Raw genomic sequence first — 20,355 nt, 5'->3', positions numbered from 1 at the left:
GGATGATGTGGTCAAAATACTCATTTGCCTAATAATTCTGCACGCAGTGTATAATTTCATTGTGTAATACTGTTTAGGGGCCCTGACAAAGTCTTTAAGTCCCCCTCCTCCTGAATGGGCCCCTTCTGGGTCAGGGCCCCAAAGCAGCCACTTCCCCTGCTTTCCCTGTAGCTACGCCCCTGGGCAGACCCATCATTCAGTACGTGTAGGCGTGTGCACACATACTGCTCCACCATGTTGCTGAAATGCTGCCTCCTGCTAAGACGTTCCATATCAGCTGGTGGTGCTGGTTGTTGTGGCATGCTGACAAATCTTTTCCACATTTCGGCCATGCTAAACCTGCCTTCTGAGGTGCTGGCGATGACCCAGCTGCGTTGGCGAGTTCTTCCTCCTCCTCCTCTGCCTTCGCTTGTGCTTCCACTGTGTGAATGCCATCAGCAGCACGTCTACCAGCGTTCGCTTCTTCCAATCACACTCCAGTGACGGAATTAAGGATGGCACATTGTCCTTGTAACGGGAATCCAGCACGGTGGCCACCCACTATTCAGCACTGGTTAGAATGTGGGCAACTTGGCGGTCGTTGCTCAGGCACTGCAGCATGTAATCGCTCATGTGTGCCAGGCTGCCCAGAGGCAACTACAAGCTGTCCTCTGTGGGAGGTGTATCGTCTGTGTCTTCTGTATCCCCCCAGCCACGCTCCAGTGACGCCCATGCGCTGCTTTGGGTGCCCCCCTGCTGTAAACAGGGTTCCTCCTCTACCTCCTCCTCCTCCAGAACTGTGCCCTGGCTGGACAATTGTGTACCTGGCCTATGTTGGTGCAGGAACCCACCCTCCGAGCCACTTGTATATGACTGGCCTTAGAAGTTAAGGGTAAGTCATATATATAGTTTTGTTTGTTTATTTAGTTTATCTGCCTTATAGTTATGTAAATATATTAATAAGTAAATTTGTAAATAGTGTGGGAATGGGCATGAATGAGTGGTTTGAGTAAAGAGGGGGTGTAGGGTGGGAGGCTGGTTGGGTTAATTTTCTCTTGTGGAAATTTTCCTTGTATGGTTTATGTTACAATTTATAATAAAAATTCCTGATGACCGTGGAAATGTTAACCAACAATCTAACCCAAAAATTTTAAGAAAATTATTTGCCTGTCAGATCTGCAGCTCAGGCCACAGGGGTCCTTGACCACCAATAAAAGTGAATTTGTCCACCCAGAATCTAAGAGCTGGATTTACTGAATTGATTTTCACTGTCAGGTGTTCAGGAATTTCTGCACCACCAAATTCAGCACATGCGCCAGGCAAGGGATGTGCGTCAAACCGACTAGGCCCAGAAATGCTACGAGATTTCGCCCATTATCGCACACCACCAGGCCGGGCTTGAGGTTCAGAGGCACTAACCACTCATCGGTCTGTTGTTCCGTATCCGCCAACAGCTCCTGCGCGGTGTGTTTTTTTTTCCTCAAACAGATGTGTTTCAAAACAGCCTGCTGTCGTTGAAGTTGGCAGTGCTGAAGTTGGGGGTGAGGTGTTACGCTGATCGGATGAGGAAGGGGTAGAGGAGGAGGAAGCGGAGTAGGAGGAGGAGGCAAGAGGAGGCAAAGAAAAATGCCCTGCAATCCTCGGGGGTGGAAGGACATGTGCCAAACTGCTATCCGCCTCAGGCCCAGCCGCAACTACATTTACCCAGTGTGCTGTTAAGGAGATATAACGTCCCTGCCCGTGCTTACTGGTCCACATATTGGTGGTTATGTGGACCTTGCCACAGATGGCATAGCGCAGTTCACCTGATTTTGTCCGCCACTTGGTTGTGCAGGGACGGGATGGCTCGCCTGGAAAAGTAGTGGTGGCTGAGAACCACGTACTGTGGGACAGCCACTGCCATAAGTTTTTTAAAAGTCTCCATCTCCACCAGACAGAATGACAGCATTTCAAAAGCCAGGAATTTTGAAATCCTGTCATTCAGGGCCAGGGGTCGCCAGTGGGTAGGGGGGCACTTCCACTTTCTCTTTCTCTCCAGTGTTTGGGAGATGGACAGCTGAACGCTTCCATGGGACAGTGTGGAGATGCTTGGTGATGGTGAAAGACGTGGTGGCGTTGCTGCCACATCCTCTGTTTGCGGGGTGGCAGGTGCCACTATCACTCACTTGTGCTCAGGTTTAGAACGTTTATTCTTAATTTTTATGTATTTTATGTTATTTTAAGTCATTCCCCTATCCACATTTGTTTGTAGGGCACTTGTCCTACTCTTACCCCCATTTTGCTTCCTTTTGCAGCCCTCTAGCCCTTTCCAGGACTTTTTTAACCACTTCCCATCTGGGCCCTTTGCCCCCTTCCTGACCAGGCCAAATTTTGCAAAACTGACATATCTCACTTTATGTGGTAATAACTTTGGAACGCCTTTATTTATCCAAGTCATTCAGAGATTGTTTTCTCGTGACACATTGTACTTCATGATAGTCATAAATTTGAGTCAAAATATTTCACCTTTATTTATGAAAAAATCCCAAATTTACCCAAAAATTCGCAATTTTCTAAATTTCTATTTCTCTGCTTTTAAAACAGAAAGTGATACCTCATAAAATATTTATTATTTAACATTCCCCATATGTCTACTTTATGTTGGCATCATTTTGGAAATGTCATTTTATTTTTTTAGGACGTTAGAAGGCTTAGAAGTTTAGAAGCAATTCTTCAAATTTTTAAGAAAATTGCCAAAACCCACTTTATAAGGACCAGTTCAGGTCTGAAGTCACTTTGTGGGGCCTACATAGTGGATACCCCCATAAATGACCCCACTGTAGAAACTACACCCCTCAAGGTATTCAAAACCGATTTTACAAACTTTGTTAACCCTTTAGGCGTTCCACAAGAAATTAAAGGAAAATGGAGATCAAATTTTTAAATTTCACTTTTTTGGCAGATTTTCCATTTTAATCAATTTTTTTCTTTAACACATCGATGGTTAACAGCCAAACAAAACTCAATATTTATTACCCAGATTCTGCGGTTTACAGAAACACCCCACATGTGGTCATAAACTGCTGTATGGGCACACGGCAGGGCGCAGAAGAAAAGGAACTCCACATGGTTTTTAGATGCCATGTCCCATTTGAAGCCCCCTGATGCACCCTTACAGTAGAAACTCCCAAGAAGTGACCCCATTTTGGAAACTAGGGGATAAGGTGCCAGTTTTATTAGTACTATTTTTGGGTACATATGATTTTTTGATCATTCATTATAACACTTTATGGGGCAAGGTGACCAAAAAATTGGTTGTTTTAGCACAGTTTCTATTTATTTATTTTTACAGCGTTCACCTGAGGGGTTCAGTCAAGTGACATTTTTATAGAGCAGATTGTTACGGACGTGGCGATACCTAATATGTATACTTTTTCTCATTTATTAAAGTTTTACACAATAATAGCATTTTTGAAACCAAAAAATTATGTTTTAATGTGTCCATGTTCTGAGAGCTATAGTTTTTTTATTTTTTGAGAGATTTTCTTATGTAGGGGCTCATTTTTTGCGGGATGAGGTGACGGTTTTATTGGTACCATTTTGTGGGACATACGCGTTTTTGATCACTTGGTGTTGCACCTTTTGTGATGCAAGGTGACAAAAATTGCTTGTTTTGACACAGTTTTTTTTTTTTTTTTTTTACGGTGGTCACCCGAGGGGTTAGGTCATGTGATATTTTTAGAGAGCTGGTTTTTACGGACGCGGCAATACCTAATATGTATACTTTTTTTTATTTGTTTCACTTTAACACAATAATAGCATTTTTGAAACCAAAAAAATGATGTTTTAGTGTCTCCATGTTCTAAGAGCTATAGTTTTTTTATTTTTTGAGAGATTTTCTTATGTAGGGGCTCATTTTTTGCGGGATGAGGTGACGGTTTTATTGTTACCATTTTGTGGGACATACGCGTTTGTTGATCACTTGGTGTTGCACCTTTTGTGATGCAAGGTGACAAAAATTGCTTGTTTTGACACAGTTTTTTTTATTTATTTTTTACGGTGTTCACCCGAGGGGTTAGGTCATGTGATATTTTTAGAGAGCTGGTTTTTACGGACGCGGCAATACTAAATATGTCTATTTTATTTTATTTTTTCTATTTTTAATTTTTTTTTTTATTCCTTACTTGGGATTTTTTTTTTTTTTAGATGTGAAACTTTTTTTTATTTTATTTTTTTAACCCTTTATTTTATTTTTATTTTATTTTACACTTTTTGTCCCCCATAAGGTCATACAAGACCTCTGGGGGACATTTACTTCACTTTTTATTTTTTTTTACACTGTTGATTTCTCCTGTAACTGGGGCTGACATAGTAGCCCCAGTTACAGGACAAATGCACCCCTATAGAGGCTGTACAGCAGCAATCCTGCGCTGTACAGCCTCACAGCAGGGCTGATCGAGGTCTCTGAGAGACCTCACACAGCTCCTGCACACTCCGGTCACGGCGGTCACATGACCGCCGGGCCGGAACAGGAAGCGCACAGCGCTTCCTGCTCTGCAGACACAGCGCTCGTTGAGCGCTGTGTCTGCAGCGATCGTGAAGGCAGGGACACCTGGGAACTGTCCCTGCCTTGTCTTAGGGTTGCCCTGCTGTCACTGACAGCGGGCAACCCGATCAGCAGCTGCACGATTAGCGTGCAGCTGCTATTTCTGACAGGACGTTTTAAAACGTGCTGTCAGAAATAGACGTCCACCCATAGGACGTTTATATCCTATGGGCGGACGTGAGGAGGTTAAAGCCATTTTAGTGCCCAAAAGTTCGGGTCCCCATTGAATTCAATGGAGTTCGAGTCCGGGGTCAAGTTCGGGTCCCGAACTCGAACTTTTTTGCGAAGTTCGGCCGAATCCGGCGAACCCGAACATCCATGTGTCCGCTCAACTCTACCAAACATTAAAGGGGTTATCCCATCTTAGACAATGGGGGTGTGGATTCCACCTCTGGGACCCGCATCTACAAGGAGAACGGAGCCGGGGAGAGTTGTGGCTGGAGGACCCCGGGTTTCCCGGGGTCCATCCACCACCAGGCGCAGCTCCCCGCCTCTCCCATTGAAGTGAATGGGAGCGCACCGCGCATGCGCGGCCACCGCTCCCATTGATTTCTATGGTCCCGACGGAAATAGCCGAGCCAGCGCTCGGCTATTTTTGGCGGCTCCATAGAAATTAATGGAGGGTGGCTGCGCATGCGCAGTGCGCCCTCCTCAACTTTCTCTGCTCTGTTCTCCTTGTAGGTGCGGGTCCCAGAGGTGGGACCCGCACCTATCAGACAATGGGGGCATATCCTAGCGACTGTTTAGGTTGCCAGGAGATGGACTGGGTCTGCCCTCTAGTTATTTAGTGAGACTAGTCTAGCAGAGCAAGAGAGAAGACATTTGTGTGAAAGCTTCTGCTATCCAGAACCTTTGTCTCAGAGACTTAAGCTGCCAAGGGAAGCAACTGTATTACCGGAGGAACCCTGAGAGAAGGAGATAAGAAAGTCCAGACTCCAGAACCTACTAGGCGTGCATTGGATTTAGGCAGCAAACTATTGTGCATGTCTATAGCAAAAAGACTTTGCTGCTGTGGAAGAGAATATTGTGAAAGCATCGTACCACATTCTGAGATGGATTGGCAACCCATGTCTTTGTTCTGCATCCCTCAGCCCAGGGACTGCAGAAAGAGTTTTAAAAAATCCACATTGCATACCTTGGTTCTGTTGAAAGACTGAAAAGTGTGTTTAGAGAGAGAGAGACAGGGAGTACTACAACTGCCATAATTTGTTTCTGTCCATATGCCGCTATTGGGAGAGGATTGCACTCATTGACCCACAAACAATTTAAGCAGGGAGGAATCATGACTTCAGATGGAAAAAAATGATGAATATTATAAAAAACGAATATATAGCACGATATTCTATAGTGCTATATATTCGTTTTTGACACACGCCTGTATTGATCATTACCTTGCCGATTTTCGAGTAAAAAAAAAGAATGTAGAATATAACGAATATTCGAATTCGCGAATATTCGACGAATATTCTACCAAATATTTGAGAAATATCGCGAATTCGAATATTGCCCCTGCCGCTCATCACTAATGTTTGACTCACAAGTAATGAATATTTCTTCTTCATTACACTCCAAAATAAATGCAAAGACCATTACCTGACCTCAAGGAGTATTGAGACTCAGACCTCAGGATAACATAAGAATTCAGATCAAACCAAAATAAATTCAGACCCAAGGTTAGACCCCCAAGATAATGGCCCTAGAGCAGACCCCCAAATCAACTCCAGTGCCAGAGAGGGACTACACATTGTGTGTGCAAAGAGAGGTAAGTAACTGTAATCATGATACAGCATTCAGGAGGTCTACCTTTTTTAGAGGTCTGCTGGCCATCTCAGACGACAACTACTGGCTTAGGAATAGGAAAAAGAATACATTTTAAATAACTTTTCTAAACAGAACTAAAAATTACCTGCAACTTTAAGCTTTTTACAAGACTCTTACTGCTGAAGCAATGACAGTTATGATGGATGTGTAGTAGAATGGATCCAGATCCCACTGGCTTGAAATGGCTCCATTAAGTTTCCATCAGGCTACTGTGTTTCTTTTTTACAGGAAACCACAGTGAAACATTATTCTAGTCACCAAAAAGCAATGGAATCTTGATCAAATTAGGAAGAAGAAGAAGAAGAAAATCCCTTTATTGTCCCCCAGTGAAGAAATTTAGGCAAAATAAAAGTAAAATACAAATTGGCCCTAACACCCATGTGAACAAAGTCTTAAAGGATTTGTCCAACTTATTTTTTTCTACTACTCTGCACTGAGACTTAACGTGGATTACTACTACTACTTCCATCATTGCTACTGCCTATACACAACTATTGGGAGAATCCTACACTGTAAAATACCTCAGAACTGTGCTTATTGCTGATATATGAACTACTACTCCCATTATCTATTCAGTAAAGAGAGACTTTATTCCAACAAAATGGGCCTGGTCATTGAATTCATTAACCTTTCACCTTCCCTGCATCTAACTTCCTACCTTGCACCCTGCCAACTGATCACCATCAGGGCAAGGTCAGCTCCAGTAAGCAGGGGACCAGGAGAGCAGGGCAGGCCAGACAGGTGCTGGTAGTGGGAGACTCAATTATTAGAGGTACAGATAGGTTGATCTGTCACAAAGACTGGGATCATCGAACGGCGTGTTGTCTTCTTGGAACTCGAATTTGACACATGGCGGATCGGGTTGACATATTACTGGGAGGGGCTGGAGAAGATCCAGCAGTCATGGTCCATATCGGAACAAATGACAACGTTAGAGGTAGGTGGAGCGTCCTTAAAAATGATTTTAGGGAATTAGGTCACAAGCTTAGGGCAAGGACCTCAAAGGTAGTGTTTTCCAAAATTCCACGAGCCACACATGAAAGGCAGGAGTGTAATGACGTGATCTCAACAAAGTCACTTCAGTACGGTTTATTGCAGGTTCCAGCAAACGTACAGTTCCGTAAAGCCGGATAGCAGCCGGGTCAGGTAATCAGTCCATGACATCTCAAATAAAGTAATGCAGGCTCGAGTCTCCTCTAGATCTGTCCACAGGCCAGTGTTGCTCCACACGTGCCTTGCAATCTGTGATCTGTAGACTCTCACTCTAACAGACACACCCTGTGCCGGCATACATACATAATTCCTCTGGGTAGCCATTTTGTATGCTTCTGGCCTATGTAAAAGAACAGTGAACTCTCATCTTCCTGAAGCCTGGGTCAAGTATGATATAGATGGACACTTTTATTACCACTACTCTGTGAGGCCGGCTATAAAAGGTCATAAAGGCAATACCAGGCCCAGCTCATCCTGTCCTATAAGATAAAGATCAGCTCGCTGTCAAGCCTGGCTGGAGCGTGACGTCATTAATTTCCAGGTCTGGTTTGAGGAGAGCTAATAGCCCTTAATTAGCTCTGGGCATAAAACCAATCCACTTTCATATTTCATTTATGAATCAACTTATGCCCTTTCTGACACCAGATCCAGGCTCTACAGAGTATTGTGGTTAATTGGGTATCAAATATGACCAGAGGATGTGATTCTGTAGCTCACCTATGGGTGGTAGAAGAACTACAGGTCCCAGCATTACAGTGTGTGGTCTCATTCTGTATTTAAATAAATAAGGATCGCAAATATGTATTCTGTATAAAAATATGCCGATGTCTCAGGGAGATACAGGCTTAAGTATAATCCTCATTGTAGGAACTGAACTTTGATGGGGTCATAAAACAATCCCTAGGCTTCACAGTCACTCTGCTGCCATTGGCTGACAGGAGTAAGTCTCCTGCCCATGGGAGAGTTGATAAAAATCTGTGCACAAGGACAGAGGAGAGAGACCCATGGAACATCACCAGACACTTAATTGGACATTGACGGCATATCCCTGTATCAGAAGAACTTTGAGGGTCTCCCCTGATACATACTGAACAGGGTTTGCAAGGATTCAAAAAGGACATATGAACGACCATCTGAAACCCTCCAGAGAAACTAAGTATTCTTTCATCTTTTTCCCTTTCATTTGAACTGTCGTGATTATTTATATTGTTATTATTATTCTGTAGATTTATAGTCATTTTCATTAGACTTGTATGCACTGCTTTTTACCTCTTATTAAAGATTATAAAATCTAAGTGGCCAAGTCTTCCATATTCTAAGCTGCTGAACAACATACCTTGCCTTTGAAGAGACGTTACCAGGTAGTTAGTTAAATTGCATTTAGGAATTGTAGCTGGGGGTGATTGACTGCGGTTGGTCAGTAAGTGATATCCGGTTCATCCACTGATCTGTGTGATAGTGAATGACCCGGATAGTTGGCTCGTGGACCGGGAACTTACGTGGTGGCAGTTACCGAAGTGTAGTGGGGGGATGTTAGCCGAATGGTAATACCCCGGTCACGTGAGGTCTCTGTGTGTGCGCAGACTCCGTCACAGACCACTACGTCACAGCTGTGGGATCCGGAGCGATCGGATCCATAGTTCGTGACACACCCTGCTTCATGCTGCTGAATTTTAAACACAATCGTGGACATGGGCCACGTATAAATCCCGAAGTGTATCATGGGGAATAAGCACTCACCCAGCTCTTTGCTTATTCCCAGTAAAAGCCAGGCCCGGACTAGCTGATTCTAACTATACTAGGTAGCAACAGCGTCCACTATCTATCTTAGTGGACACTCTAGTTACTGGCTTCCACTCCACTAAGGCCGGCTACCTTGGTGGCATGTCTCAGGTGCACCACAGAAAACCACAATATGCATCGCCTTAATAGGTTTCTTGCACCATTCTCGGAGATACATACCGTCCTTCATATATGAGGCCTGACACTGCCTCACAGGAGGTAAACAAATGGCTCAAGAACTGATGCAGGAAGGAGATGTTTGTGTTCCTGGAGAACTGGGCCGACTTCTCTGTCGGCTACAGGCTCTATCGTAGGGATGGGCTGCACCTCAATGGGGAAGGGGCAGCTGTTTTGGGGGAGAAGATGGCTAGAAAATTGGAGGAGTGTTTAAACTAGGGACTGGGGGGGAGGGAAATTACATTGAAGGAGGGGAAGATAGTGCAGATAGAGACCAGGGGCAAGGTAATGGGACTGGGGGAGGAATGGAAGGAGGGACTAGAACAGTTCAGAAGGAAAGTTATAGGGTAAAAAATATACATAAACCTCCTAACTGTATGTATACTAATGCCAGAAGCCTGACTAATAAAACTGGTGAACTGGAATTAGTGATGTGTGATAAGGACTATAACATAGTGGGAATAACTGAGACATGGCTGGATGATAGCTATGACTGGGCAGTTAACTTACAGGGTTACAGTCTGTTTAGAAAGGATCGCCAATACCAAAGAGGGGGAGGGGTCTGTCTTAATGTAAAATCCTGTCTAAAGCCCACACTCTGGGAAGATATAAGTGAGGGAACATGTGGAGTCACTGTGGGTAGAAATACATGGAGGCAAAAACAGTAATAAAATACTAATAGGAGTTTATTATAAACGACCTAATATACCAGAGTCCACAGAAAATCTACTACTAAACAAAATAGGCGAGGCGGCAAATCATAAGTAGGTCCTTATTATGGGGACTTCAGCTACCCAGATATAAACTGAGAAACGGAAACTGTACATCTCATAAAGGAAACAGGTTCTTGGCAATAGCCAAAGACAATTACCTTTCCCAACTGGTTCAGGATTCAACTAGAGGGACAGCCACATTGGACTTAGTATTAACCAATAGACCTGACAGAACAACAGATGTGCAGGTTGGGGGACACCTGGGAAATAGTGACCATAAAGTAATAACCTTCCAATTGTCATTCAAAAGAGTGTTTCTTCAGGGAGAAACAAAAATACCAAACTTCAAAAAAGCTAAATTTAGCCAACTAAGAGAGGCCATAGGCCTAACTAACTGGGATGAAGTGCTCAAAAATAAAAATACAGCCACAAAATGGGATATTTTTAAAAGCATCCTTAAATATAAATGTGAGAGGTACATACCTTATGGAAATAAAAGGTTAAGGGACAAGAAAAAAAAAATGTCGATAAATAGAAATTTAAAGAAAGCAATAAATGACAAAAAGAAAGCATTTAAATCACTAAAACAGGAGGGTGGCGAGGAAGCATTGAAAAACTATCAGGAAAAAAATAGAATATGTAATGGACAAATAAAAGCAGCCAAACTAGAAACAGAGAGATTAATTGCCAAATAGAGTAAAACTAACCCTAAAATGTTTTTCAATTATATAAATGGTAAAAAGTGTAAATCTGAAGGGGTCGGCCATTTACAGAGTAATGAGGGGGGAGTTGCAGAGAGCAATGAGGAGAAAGCAAAGCTATTAAACATTTTTTTCTCCACTGTATTCAGTGAGGAATATAAACTGTCAGATGAAATGCAGAATGTAAAAGTACATTCCCCTTTAAAAGTGCCCTGTCTGACCCAGGAAGAGGTACAACAGCGTCTTAAAAAGATTAAAATAGACAAATCAACGGAACCAGATGGCATACACCCCCATATCCTAAGAGAATTAAGTAATGTTATAGCCAGACCCTTATTTCTGATATTTAAGGACTCTGTACTGACAAGGAGTGTTCCACAGGATTGGCGCATAGCAAATGTGGTGGTAATATTCAAAAAGGGTCCAAAAACAGAGCCCAGAAACTATAGGCGGTAAGTTTAACACCTGTCATGGGTAAGGTTTTCTAAGAGATGCTATCTTGGAGTACCTCAATAAAAATAAGCAAATAACGTCATATCAGCATGGCTTCATGAGGGACCGGTCATGTCAAACTAATTTAATCAGTTTCTATGACCACGGTGAATCAATGGATGCCGTATATCTGGACTTCTGCAAACCATTTGACACTGTACCACATAAAAGGTTAGTATATAAAATGAGAATGCTTGGACTGGGGGAAAATGTCTGTATGTGGGTAAGTAACTGTCACAGTGTAGAGGGAGGGGATGAACACCAGAATGGCAACAGAAGGAAAATGGCCAGGAACTAGGCCTCAAGGCTAGGGAAAGGGAAATGGTGACTACCTACGGAAACCCTAAACCTAGCCCTGACTCCTGTCAGTATGAATAGACCCTGAAGGTGAGAATATTCGTACACCGGAAACCTAGGCCCGAGTAACCCTGAAAAGCCCTAGGATTAGTGACAGGGTCTAAGACTACTGGTTCCTTCCCAGATGAATGAACGAGCATCTCCCTGAGGCCTAGTAAACAACGAGCAAATGGGAGAAACAAGATACCAAGAGAAATACACTTATCTTCAATAGAAAATGGATGAGCAGGAACTCAGATGAGGACCACACACAAGCTCTTCCAACTACAGGCAGAGAATATCAACCACATGGTATGAAGTGTGAGTCCAGACTAAATAGAGGAGCAGTAATGACCACAAGCTACACCTGAGACAAGAAGCTTGGTTATTACCAACAACAACACTGCAAGAAGTGAAAACAGGCTGTCAGATGACCTAACGTGCAGCCAGTCTCTCACATCTTCTAACCTCTGTCACTGGAGGGACCGTGACTGTAACTGGCTCAGTGACAGTAAACAGAGGGTGGTTATTAATGGTACATATTTAGATTGGGTCACTGTCATTAGTGGGGTACCTCAGGGGTCAGTATTGGGCCCTATTCTCTTCAATATATTTATTAATGATCTTTTAGAAGGCTTGCACAGTAAAATATAAATTTTTTCAGATGACTCTAAACTGTATAAAGTAATTAACACTGACGAGGACAGTATACTGCTACAGAGGGATCTGGATAGATTGGAGGCTTGGGCAGAGAAGTGGCAGATGAGGTTTAACACTGACAAATGTAAGGTTATGCACATGGGAAGGAATAATGCAAGACACCAGTATATACTAAATGGTAAAACACTGGGTAACACTGACATGGAAAAGGACTTGTGAAAGATTGTCAAAATTAGGGTTATTCACTTTAGAAAAAAGATGACTGAGGGGAGCTCTAATAACTATGTATAAATATATCAGGGGTCAGTACAGAGATCTCTCCCATTATCTATTTATCCCCAGGACTGTGACTGTGACGAGGGGACATCCTCTGCGCCTGGAGGAAAGTAGGTTTGTACACAAACATAGAAGAGGATTCTCTGCCTGAGGAGGTGGTGATGGTGAACTCACTAAAAGAGTTCAAGAGGGACCTGGATGTATTTCTGGAGTGTAATAATATTACAGGTTATAGTTACTAGAGATGGGTCATTGGTCCAGGTTGTTATTCTGATTGCCTAATTGGAGTCGGGAAGGATTTTTTTCCCCCCTAAAGTGGGGAAAATTGGCTTCTACCTCACAGGGGATTTTTTGCCTTTTTCTGGATCAACTTGCAGGATAACAGGCCAAACTAGATGGACAAATATCTTTTTTTCGGCCTTATAAACTATGTTACTATCAAGGGCACACTAGCTGCAACCAGGTAGGAGTCCCCAAAAGGCACATAGTGAGCCCATAGGGAAGAAAGAGTGTACCCTCCATTAATTGTTGCACAGCCGAAGGGAGCACCAGAGTGAGGACAGCCACTGTGAACCACTACCACTCCCATTCTCCCCACATGCCCCCATTGTCTAAGATGGGATAACCCCTTTAATGTTTGGTAGAGTTGAGCGGACACATGGATGTTCGGGTTCGCCGGGTTCGGCCGACCTTCGCAAAAAAGTTTGAGTTCGGGACCCGAACTTGACCCCGGACCCGAGCTCCATGGAAGTCAATGGGAACCCGAACTTGTAGGCATTAAAATGGCTTTAAAAAAGTCCTGGAAAGGGCTAGAGGGCTGCAAAAGGAAGCAAAATGGGGGTAAGAGTAGGACAAGTGCCCTACAAACAAATGTGGATAGGGAAATGACTTAAAATAACATAAAATACATAAAAATTAAAAATATACGTTCTAAACCTGAGCACAAGTGAGTGATAGTGGCACCTGCCACCCCGCAAACAGAGGATGTGGCAGCAACGCCACCACGTCTTTCACCATCACCAAGCATCTCCACACTGTCCCATGGAAGCGTTCAGCTGTCCATCTACCAAACACTGGAGAGAAAGAGAAAGTGGAAGTGCCCCCCTACCCACTAGCGACCCCTGACCCTGAATAACAGGATTTCAAAATTAGAGGGACCTGGATGTATTTCTGGAGTGTAATAATATTACAGGTTATAGTTACTAGAGATGGGTCGTTGATCCAGGGAGTTATTCTACAAACCGGATTCCAAAAAAGTTGGGACACTAAACAAATTGTGAATAAAAACTGAATGCAATGATGTGGAGATGGCAAATGTCAATATTTTATTTGTAATAGAACGTAGATGACAGATCAAACGTTTAATCCGAGTAAATGTATCATTTTAAAGGAAAAATACGTTGATTCCAATTTTCACGGTGTCAACAAATCCCCAAAAAGTTGGGACAAGTAGCAATAAGAGGCTGGAAAAAGTAAATTTGAGCATAACGAAGAGCTGGAAGACCAATTAACACTAATTAGTTAAATTGGCAACATGATTGGGTATAAAAAGAGCTTCTCAGTGTGGCAGTGTCTCTCAGAAGCCAAGATGGGTAGAGGATCACCAATTCCCACAATGTTGCGCAGAAAGATAGTGGAGCAATATCAGAAAGGTGTTACCCAGCGAAAAATTGCAAAGACTTTGCATCTATCATCATCAACTGTGCATAACATCATCCGAAGATTCAGAGAATCTGGAACAATCTCTGTGCGTAAGAGTCAAGGCCGTAAAACCATACTGGATGCCCGTGATCTCCGGGCCCTTAAACGACACTGCACCACAAACAGGAATGCTACTGTAAAGGAAATCACAGAATGGGCTCAGGAATACTTCCAGAAACCATTGTCAGTGAACACAATCCACCGCGCCATCCGCCGTTGCCAGCTGAAACTCTACAGTGCAAAGAAGAAGCCATTTCTAAGCAAGATCCACAAGCTCAGGCGTTTTCACTGGGCCAGGGATCATTTAAAATGGAGTGTGGCAAAATGCAAGTCAAGATTCGAAGTTCTTTTTGGAAATCTGGGACGCCATGTCATCCGGACCAAAGAGGACAAGGACAACCCAAGTTGTTATCAACGCTCAGTTCAGAAGCCTGCATCTCTGATGGTATGGGGTTGCATGAGTGCGTGTGGCATGGGCAGGTTGAATGTCTGGAAAGGCACCATCAATGCAGAAAAATATATTCAGGTTCTAGAACAACATATGCTCCCATCCAGACGTCATCTCTTTCAGGGAAGACCCTGCATTTTTCAACAAAATAATGTCAGACCACATTCTGCATCAATCACAACATCATGGCTGCGTAGGAGAAGGATCCGGGTACTGAAATGGCCAGTCTGCAGTCCAGATCTTTCACCTATAGAGAACATTTGGCGCATCATAAAGAGGAAGGTGCAACAAAGAAGGCCCAAGACGATTGAACAGTTAGAGGCCTGTATTAGACAAGAATGGGAGAGCATTCCTATTTCTAAACTTGAGAAACTGGTCTCCTCGGTCCCCAGACGTCTGTTGAGTGTTGTAAGAAGAAGGGGAGATGCCACACAGTGGTGAAAATGGCCTTGTCCCAACTTTTTGGGGATTTGTTGACACCATGAAATTCTCATTCAACATATTTTTCCCTTAAAATGGTACATTTTCTCAGTTTAATCTTTTGTTCCGTGATTTATGTTCTATTCTGAATAAAATATTAGAAGTTGGCACCTCCACATCATTGCATTCAGTTTTTATTCACGATTTGTATAGTGTCCCAACTTTTTTTAAATCCGGTTTGTAATTGCCTGATTGGAGTCGGGAAGGAATTTTTTTCCCCTAAAGTGGGGAAAATTGGCTTCTATCTCACAGGGGATTTTTTGCCTTTCTCTGGATCAACTTGCAGGATAACAGGCCAAACTAGATGGACAAATATCTTTTTTTCGGCCTTATAAACTATGTTACTATGTTACTATCAAGGGCACCCTAGCTGCAACCAGGCAGGAGTCCCCAAAAGGCACATGGTGTGCCCATAGGGAAGAAAGAGTGTACCCTCCATTTACTGTTGCACAGCCGAAGGGAGCACTAGAGTGAGGACAGCCACTGTGAACCACTACCACTCCCATTCTCCCCACAGCTCCCCCCCTGGTCTCTGCATATGTTAATTGAACCCTTCGATTTTTCTGGATTCTAATGTGCATGGAGTCCCGCCACTCATCTGCTATCACTGGTGATAAGGATCGGCACGTTACATTTCAACTGTAACATAGTAACATAGTTTATAAGGCTGAAAAAAAACATCTGTCCATCCAGTTGAGCCTGTTATCCTGCCTAATCCTTTTGTTCTCAGGGATAAAAGCCACTACCAGAGGAGTATCCTAGTGGCTTCCTCCCTCTCTTCTCATTGAGAACACACGCATGCTTGGCCGATAGAGAGTGATAACTGTTGATTGAATGAGTAATTAGCTGACAGCTATCAGATGTGTATAGTTAGCGTTATGTTGGTTGTTTCCAACCCAAAAACAGTAGCAAATGCAGGGAGAAAATTACCTACATGTCATATGAGCTCTATTCAGACCTAGGGCTAATGATTCATCTTAACCAGCTCCCGACCACCTAACGTAGGGATGCGTCCTGCGGGCGGCCGGGTTATTCCTCCTTGACGCATCGGCGCGTCTTCTCGCGAGACGCGAGATTTCCTGTGAACGCACGCACGCAGGAGCGCGCGTTCACAGGATCGGGAGGTAAACGAGTTGATCTACAGCCTGCCAGCGGCGATCATTCGCTGGCAGGCTGTAGATGCGATTTTTTTTAACCCCAGAAAGGTATATCAGACGCTGTTTTGTTAACAGCGTCTGATATACCTGCTACCTGGTCCTCTGGTGGTCCCTTTTGCTTGTATCAACCACCAGAGGACACAGGCAGCTCTGTAAGTAGCACCAAGCACCACTACACCACCCCCGTCACTTATTAACCACTTATTAACCCCTGATCACCCCATATAGACTCCCTGATCACCCCCCTGTCATTGATCACCCCCCTGTAAGGCTCCATTCAGACGTCCGTACAAACACTCCACAAATGACCCCATTTTGGAAAGAAGACACCCCAAGGTATTCGCTGAGGGGCATATTGAGTCCATGAAAGATTGAACTTTTTGTCACAAGTTAGCGGAAAAGGAGACTTTGTGAGAAAAAAAAAAAAAAAATCAAAAATCTTCTATGAACTCGCCATGCCCCTCACGGAATACCTTGGGATGTCTTCTTTCCAAAATGGGGTCACATGTGGGGTATTTATACTGCCCTTGCATTTTAGGGGCCCTAAAGCGTGAGAAGAAGTCTGGAATCCAAATGTCTAAAAATGCCCTCCTAAAAGGTACTCATTGGAATTTGGGTCCCTTTGCGCACCTAGGCTGCGAAAAAGTGTCACACATGTGGTATCGCCGTACTTAGGAGAAGTAGGGCAATGTGGTTTGGGGTGTAATTTTACATATACCCATGCTGGGTGAGAGAAATACCACATGTGTGACACTTTTTTGCAGCCTAGGTGCGCAAAGTGGCCCAAATTCCAATGAGTACCTTTACGATTTCACAGGGCATTTTTTACGCATTTGGATTCCAAACTACTTCTCACGCTTTAGGGCCCCTAAAATGCCAGGGCAGTATAACTACCCCACAAGTGACCCCATTTTGGAAAGAAGACACCCCAAGGTATTTCATCAGGGGCATGGCGAGTTCATGTAAAATTTTATTTTTTGTCACAAGTTAGTGGAATATGAGACTTTGTAAAAAAAAAATATATATATATATATCATTTTCCGCTAACTTGTGCCATGCCCCTCACGGAATACCTTGGGGTGTCTTCTTTCCAAAATGGGGTCACTTGTGGGGTAGTTATACTGCCCTGGCATTTTAGGGACCCTAAAGCGTGAGAAGTAGTTTGGAATCCAAATGCGTAAAAGATGCCCTGTGAAATCCTAAAGATACTCATTGGAATTTGGGGCCCTTTGTGCACCTAGGCTGCAAAAAAGTGTCAGACATGTGGTATCGCCGTACTCAGGAGAAGTAGGGCAATGTGTTTTGGGGTGTATTTTTACATATACCCATGCTGGGTGAGAGAAATATCTCTGTAAAATGACAACTATGTATAAAAAAATGGGAAAAGTTGTCTTTTACAGAGATATTTATCTCACCCAGCATGGGTATATGTAAAAATACACCCCAAAACACATTGTCCTACTTCTCCTGAGTACGGCAGCCTAGGTGCGCAAAGGGGCCCAAATTCCAATGAGTACCTTTACGATTTCACAGGGCATTTTTTACGCATTTGGATTCCAAACTACTTCTCACGCTTTAGGTCACAAGTTAGTGGTATATGAGACTTTTTGTCACAAGTTAGTGGAATATGAGACTTTGTAAGAAAAAAAATAAATATATCTTTTTCCGCTAACTTGTGACAAAAAATAAAAACTTCCATGAACTCACTAGGCTCATCAGCGAATACCTTAGGGCAGGGGTCAGCAACCTTTTACACACCGAGTGCCATTTTTGAAACCATCAGACAACCGGGTGCCAGTGAACAACAGCGCTCCATAGTGTTAGTTAGATTTTCATTTTTATACTTTTTATACAGTACAAGTACATAGTTGTACTGCTAATAGTAAGTTAAACTCACTAATTAATTAAAGGTGTTTACCTTGCCATTAGCAGCACAGCTATAAGTGAAAAAATTGAATAACTGGTGCACACACAAAACATGTTCATTTTTACATGTGCTGAAAAGTAAACAGGACTTACAGTTTTAGTGTGATCCCTGTGCTTGTATTTCACGGCTCAGTTGTGCTATGTCTGGCCTGTAGGATGTTACTTTCAGCTGCACACACGCCTCCGAATTATCAGTTGTGAGTCGGCTTCGAGATGGACTTAACACTGTCTTCATGTGAGAAAAAATCTGTTCGCACATATATGTGGATCCAAATGCAGAGATTAATGCAAAGGCCACCTTTTTTAAACATACAAATTTTTCTGGTAAACTCTCCCAACAAGCCACAATGGATCCTGCTTGGTCAGTGTCAGGGTTTTCAAGTTTTTGGCGGAGCTCTGTGAATTTACATGTCCACAGCAAAGAGGTTTTAAACTCAATATGCTGCATTTCAAACTCATCAATCCCCATCCATTCAAAATGAGGTAAAGACAGGTCTTTCGCTTCAAAATGTTCAGGATGAATCAAAAATGAAAACAATGGGCCATTTTGCTCAAAGTCCCTAAACCTGGTGGAGAATTCAAGCTCAAGTCCTTCAACGTACTGAATGATGGCATCAGGATTGACAGCTTGTCGTGACGATAAACTCTTTAAGTGGCTGAAATAACGAAAGCTTCCAGTTTGAATATCACGAGAGAATACTTTAATTTTCTCCAGAAATGCCTTCCATGCATCAAACAAAGCTAACACAGTTTGTCCTGCGCCTTGTAATTGCCGATTGAGTGTGTTGAGATGTCTTGTAATATCTGTCAAAAACATAAGTTTTACTAGCCATTGCTCATCCTCTAGCTCTGGGTAGTGCAAACCCTTCTCTTTTAAAAATGTGTGTATCGCATCAAAACACTCCACAAACCGCTCCAAAACCTTCCCGCCACTGAGCCATCTTACAGGGCAATGTAGAGGCAAATCTTTATAAACACTCTCCATTTCCTCCAGTAGTGTTCGAAACTGTCGGTGTATTAATGATGAGCGAGCAATAAGATAGTTAACAATTTTAACTACTGTGTTCATAACAGCACTCAAATCAGAATGAGATATTTTGGCACATAAATTTTCTTGGTGAATAATGCAATGAAATTTCATGACTGGGTGACCGATCTGACTTTCAATTAAACTCACAAACCCCTTTTGCTTCCCCACCATAGCAGGGGCACCATCTGTTGTGATGGCAAAGATTTTCTTCATGTCTATATTTTTTTTGTTAAAATGGTCAGTAAATGCTCTTGCCACATCTTCTCCTCTTGTAGTGTCATACATGGGCCTAAGGCAGAAGAGTTCCTCTCGCATTCTGTTTCCACCACAGTATCGTGCAACAACAGCTAACCGTGGGATGTCATTGATGTCAACACTTTCATCCACAGCCACACTGAACACCGGTGCATCTGTCAGTCCATCAGATTGCTGGGAACAGATATTTTCTGCAATTAGTGAAATCCTTCGTTCTACAGTTCTTGCTGAAGCTGGCAAATCTTTAATTCTTGAAATAATTGTCTCTTTGTTTGGTAACCCATCAAATAAAATGTCTGCACTGCTTAGGAAGGTATCTTTCAAGTACTCTCCATCTGTAAATGGTTTTCCATGTTTGGCAATACATTCAGAAAGTTTAAAGCTGGCTTGTGTAGCCAGAGTTCTAGTGTTGCTTAGGCCTTTAAACAAAACACTTTGCTTTTCATATTTTGCCACAGCTCTCCTGATACTTTCTGCTCTGTCTGCTTCATCTTTGAACTTTTTCTCATGCTTTGTTTCAAAGTGACGCCGCACACTCGATGTTCGGCACACAACATGTTCACAACATAGAGAACATATGGCTCGATCTCCTCTCTTAACAAAACCAAAGTCATTTGTCCACGCAGTTTGAAAAGAACGACTGCTGCACTTGGCTGCCATTTTTGTACTGTATTAAGGTTCTGGCTAGCTGGTTATGTCAGGACTTCCGGAGCCTGGAAGAGTTAGGAAAAGATTAGGAATTGCTTTATGTGGCCCATGCTCTCTGTATACAGCCAATGTTGGTCCTCAAACCTGCATACACGCAGATCCCCACAAATGCACTGCAGTATCTTGATCCACAAA

General features: G+C 43.0%; 1 long non-coding RNA gene across 1 annotated transcript in view; it reads right to left on the bottom strand.

Annotated features, from left to right (window-relative positions):
• Nucleotides 1-19,718: 19,718 nt before the first annotated feature.
• LOC120997294 overlaps nucleotides 19,719-20,355 on the bottom strand; it is a 172,609-nt gene continuing 171,972 nt past the window's right edge. The window contains exon 3 of the long non-coding RNA XR_005778143.1: nucleotides 19,719-20,225. This is a non-coding gene — a long non-coding RNA (uncharacterized LOC120997294). The remainder of the gene's footprint in view (nucleotides 20,226-20,355) is intronic.

This window comes from Bufo bufo, chromosome 4 (genome assembly GCF_905171765.1).
Source record: "Bufo bufo chromosome 4, aBufBuf1.1, whole genome shotgun sequence".
Taxonomy (NCBI): Eukaryota; Metazoa; Chordata; class Amphibia; order Anura; family Bufonidae; genus Bufo; species Bufo bufo.
The sequence above is the reverse complement of the archived record's forward strand: the minus strand, read 5'-3'. Positions and strand labels throughout refer to the sequence as shown.